General features: G+C 32.5%; 1 non-coding gene across 1 annotated transcript; it reads left to right on the top strand.

Moving 5' to 3' along the window:
- The first annotated feature begins 2693 nt into the window (after positions 1–2693).
- On the top strand, positions 2694–2800 carry LOC123825076. Its single transcript, XR_006786842.1, has one exon. It is a non-coding gene; the product is annotated as a U6 spliceosomal RNA (small nuclear RNA).
- The last annotated feature ends 2829 nt before the right edge of the window (positions 2801–5629 follow it).

Raw genomic sequence — 5629 nt, 5'->3', positions numbered from 1 at the left:
AATGTGAGAGTTATGTGTATACTATATATTGGTTTCTTACTATGGTTCAAATGGTACATACATAATAATCAATGATGTTGAAAATGACTTCATTTTCTTATTGGCCATTTGAATATCTGCCTTTATGAAATGTCAATTTAAGATTTTGCCCCTTTATTTCAATTTAATTGCTAAGTTCTTCATCATTTAAACATAAGAACCACTTATATATTCTGGTTATAAGACATTACTCAAACTTGGGTAAAAGTTCTGCACTCAGTTCCAATGTGTGTTTATGGGGCAGTGTTTCCTTACTGCCAAGCAATTCTCCAAAGCAGGGTATATACAATTCAACTTAATTCTGACATTATTTACCAGAAGACAGCATCCTATTCCACAGAATAAGGGTTCAGCTCCAAAAGACACCCTCACCCATTCAGACACCAACCATAAGTTCAGGTTTTCTTGAGTCCCACCAATATTAGCTATTGATTGGAGATTCCAACAAACCACTCCTTGGGTTTGATTAATTTGCTAAAGCAACTTCCATAATTTAGAAATGGTTTACTAACTAGATTATCAGGTAATTATAAAACATTATTATATAATGTTCACTAAAGTCAGATGAAGGAAATGCATATGTTAGCATTGGTATTTAGTGAGAAAAGACGATCAAAGTGATTAGACATTAAGCTTAATAAACTGGGAAGCATGAGGCTATTTGATTCACCAAGTAGCTGCAGCTTCACATCCCAAGGTATTACTGCATTGTTGTGCCAAGAACATGAATGCTTCTCCCTTCCTCACTCCAGTACATGATTGCTGTTGGGCACAGGGGTAGGTGCTGGACCATACAGGCCTGCAAAGTCTAACAAGGGAGTATTAATCCATTCAAAGCCTGTGGAAGTCTGGAAAGTTGATTGGTCACTTTGAGAAAGCACCTGGTCTGGCCCAAATCCAAACTCCTGGTTATAACCCCAGGGGAATAAAATGTTCCCTCTCTCTTTCTTGTGACCTACAACTGCACAGTGCACATTCTTGTTCTGTGCATGGCCTCCAGGAATAAACCTGAACACCAAAGCACACAAATGGATTATAGCTGGAAACACATATTATAAACTATCTGGATATTGGACTGGACTGTCCTTTAATATGGAGCATAACCTTGGGTGGTGGCCTTTATCCTGGCTATACTGAAGACAAGATTGGACTTTTTCCATGGTAAGACAGATGGAGATGGGACCTTGGGAAGTCAGGGAAGAAAACCCTTTCATTGCACATCATCAATAACTGTACCACAGAGCCATATCCTCTCATGCAGGTCTCAGATTTTTTTCCCTTTAGACACCAAAAGAACCCTACTTCCATTGTTAACACACAGGGGGGTGGTATGTGGGAAGGAGCAAAGAACTTCCATGCACTTTGAGTAAGCCACTCTCCCTGAATCATGATAGGATGATCAACTTGGAAGCTCTCTAAACCCCATTATTTGGGGGTTTTATGGAGATTCCATTACCTATTCCAATTAATTAAATTTTTGGCCATTGGTAATTAATTCTACCTCTAGGCCCTCTCCTCTCTCTCAAGGTTTGGAACCAACAGTTCCAACCTTCTAATAATATAATTAGGTCCCATGGCAGCTAGTCCACATCCTTGGGTTACCTAGTGGCTTCACAAAAGATACCTCATTAACATAGCAAAAGCACCTTTATCATTCATGATGGTAAATTCCAAGAGTTTTAGGAGCTTTGTGTTAGAAACAGAGATGAAAAACAAATGTATATATTTCCTATCATAAATCACAATATCATACTGTGTACAATATTATCTCCTTTTCTTTAGTTTGCCTTTTAATATTTAAATAATATTTCCAAAAATACTGTTATGAAACATGATTTAAATAGACAAATTTAAATAACTACACTGAACATCTGTAATCTATATTTAGATCCTATCTTTAATGTATAACTACATTTGCTTTCTCTATAAACCTGTTAATCTACCCTGTTTTAAATACATTTTAAAGTAAATTTCAGTCTTAAGTACCATGTCCCCTAAATATTTCAGTATGCGAATTGTTAGAGTTCCATATTTTTTATAGGTTTTAAAGAAGTTTTTCTCATAAGAAGGTTTACAAACTTGATGTAGCAAAATTTATAAATTGCTAATTGCTTAACTTAGAACATCTGATATCTTCTCTAAATTTAAAAAGATTGAATCTGTTTTATTCAGAAAGGTTTATAATTCCAGAAACGTACAGGTCTTTCACTTTATATAAAGTTTGAAACTTTTATAAAGGTATGTTTATGCTAATTTTTACAAATACTGCAATATAAACATGGAAATTAATTTATTGCTCATATTTGGCTATCTTGTTGTTCTGAAATAATTTAACAAAAGGTTTCCTGGTTGCTTGGTACCTTAGTTGAACATCAATCTACAGCAGAGTCATGATTATGTTTCTGGATATTTTACCTATTAATAAGGTTCTGAATACATATGCATATAATTTTCAAATCAGGTACTGTTTATCTTTTAATTTTATTTTTATTTAAGATTTTACTTTGGATATTCTAGATGCTTTCTATTTTCCACATACATGTTAGGATAAACTTGTCAATTTTTACTAAACTCTTGCTGGAGTTTGAACAAAGTGATGTTGAATATATAGATGAATAAATCAAAATTGCCATCTTAAAAATAGTGAGCTTCCTGTGCTCACTTTGGCAGCATATATACTAACATTGGAATGATACAGAGAAGATTAGCATGGCCACTGGGCAAGGACGATACACAAATTTGTGAAGTGTTGCATATTAAAATAAATAAATAAATAATGAGCTTCCAGATTAATAAATATGGCATGTAATTCTATTGATTTAGGTGTTTGAAAATATATCTTGGAAACATTTTCTCATATGCATATAATGCTTTATCAGTATAATGTTATATTTATCATTCATGTTTATTTTAAAATGTTATTATAATGTATTACTGTTTTAATATCAGCTTATTATTTGTGGATAGTATAAACAAAATTGATTTTTATATTGTCAGTGAATTGTGCAAATTCCTTTATTACATTTTATTTTTGGTAGATTTCTTAGAATTTTTTTGTGTGCACGATTACTAGAAAATGAGAGTTTTGTCTTCATTCTTATCTTTAGTCTTTTATTTATTTTTTCTTGCCTTATTGCACTGATTAGCACTTCTAGTTTAACATTGAGTAAAAATATTGAAAGCAAACATTTGTGTGCTCACAATCTTAAGTGAAAAGTATTCAATAAATTATCAGTTGATATTGCTATTGGATTTGAGTTTTCTGAAGATGTATTTCATTATGTTGGGGATATTCCTTTTAATTCTTAATTTGCTATGTTATCAGAAATTTAGGTTGATTTTTGTCAAATGAACTTTTCAGTATTTATTAAGTTGATTGTACATACAAGAACATAAATTCATAGAATCATAAAGAAATTGGGTCGTTAAAGGGAATTCCAAAGTTAAAAATTTGACATAAAGGCAGTTATTAGTAGTTTTTAAAGGAATTTTAATATGAATGTATTGTTAGTCATACACACATCACAGTTAGAAAAAGCCAGTTTAGATACAATTAAACAGTATAGAAATCACTGTGTACAACTTTCTTCTGTAAGTCTGATACATACCCAGTTTGGACCATATCTACATGTGTGAATTTATGTATAAATATAAATATATATGCACATTTATATATACATTTACATATAAAACTACTCATGGTAAATTATTATTCAAAATAAGCAAGAGTCTATTGATTTAAACAATTATATTTATAAGTCAGTGTATCTTACATAATTTCTATTCTAACTTTGGAATATAATACCCAAATAAAATGCACAAAATCATAGAGTAAAACAAATACCAATTACACAACAGATGACTTTGCTCTCAGCTTCTGCAAAGAAAAACAGTGCACCAATTCCCAGGACATTTATGAAGCTGTTACTGTGGCTGTTGCTGCCTCTGTCTTTGCTGCGGTTAACAGCAATCATAGCACGCTTTTTGGTTCATTTACTCAGGCTGTTGATTAAAAGAACACTAGACAGTGCTACAATGAACTAAATGCTGTCATTTAGACATTAACATTATCAAGGATGTTCTTCTGGTAGCATTTGTTTCAAAGTATATTTTAGAACATCATAGCACTGTTTCAAGGTAATCAATATAGGACCTCTTGTGTATGTGTTTCTGTGTGAGCGGATGCTTACAGTTTTCATAGCAGTAAGTGGTGATATATTTGGTGTTCACAGTTTTAATGATGATAGTCCCTGTCACTAAATCCATATGCTCATTGGCATTATTATTCTATGAAAGTGTTTTGAAATACTGAATAATCACTCCATACATTTACACACCCTGTCAGTTTTAAAAGCCTGTTCATATCTAGTATTTTGCTTAATAATTACCTCTATACAATTCAATGACAAAAGCAATGCAGATACTATTATAACAATTTTAAAGGTGAGAAATTGAGGTTCTAGAGGTAAGCAATTATCCAACAATGAAATTTGGATCAGGTAATAGATGCTAATCTGCTAACTGCATGTCCGTAAGTACTTTTTTCTTCTGCTGTAGAAGCAGATAATCCTTTCCAGATTCAAGTGAGCCATATTCTTGATTGGATGACAAGAGAGGATATGAAGCATTTAACCTATTTCAACAGTGATTGACCCATTTTGAATAAATGGTATTATAATCAAACCATAGGAAATCACAATATTTTTTTAGGTCTCACTCATGTTTCCCAAGGATATAAAAAATGACCCACTGCTGAACACGTATATTTTGCTTAAAATAAATATCATATCAGTTTAGAGGATTATATTCAGATAAAAATATTTTAATAAGCACATTTTGATCTCCATAAAGAGCTTCTTGAATATTTTTTTGTTCTTTTTTTCTCTCAGACACCATTTCTATAATAAAGCTCATTAAATTAATTAAAGGAGGCCATTAGACTGAGATGGTTCCATTGCTGTAGTGGCCCATGTAAACAAACAAAAATCAACGCCTATAAGTGACTCTAAGTTACAGAACTGAACCTTAAGGACAACCAACCACAAACTAGCAACTGGGCTCTAGCTATAGCCCATCAATAATTTCCTTCCTATGTTTCCACTGTTCTTCATAAAAATCTCTCCCCAGCTTCTGTCAGTGGAGTGCTCCTAATCACTTCCAGTTTGGCACAGCCTGACTCAAATTGATTTGTGTTCACATAAACTCTTAAGCTTTTTAATATACCTCAGTTTATCTTTTAACAAGCTTCTTCCCAAATGTTGTTTCATCGAAACTTGGCAGGAGAGATGAAATTACATCTCTGAAGTTGAAGACAGGATTCTGAGTAGTCAAAGAAAAGTGATCAGTGAAAGATAAAAACATGAATAACCTGTGAACCAGAAACTCTTAAAAAAAAAGCATGCACATGAGCACATGAAGACATACTCATAGATCCTTATCACAGTTTTATCACAAAACAGGAAAATTGAAATGTCAGTTCTGGGAAAGGAAATAAGTACTTGCCCATGTTTAACACTTACATCCTGAAATGATACTGATGAGTAAATATAGCATGGTTGATAACCTCACATACAGAATAAAGTCATTTACA

This window comes from Phyllostomus hastatus, unplaced genomic scaffold (assembly GCF_019186645.2).
Source record: "Phyllostomus hastatus isolate PE091 unplaced genomic scaffold, TTU_PhHast_1.1 phas_contig_58, whole genome shotgun sequence".
Lineage (NCBI taxonomy): Eukaryota > Metazoa > Chordata > Mammalia > Chiroptera > Phyllostomidae > Phyllostomus > Phyllostomus hastatus.
This window is presented reverse-complemented; position numbering and strand designations above follow the sequence as displayed.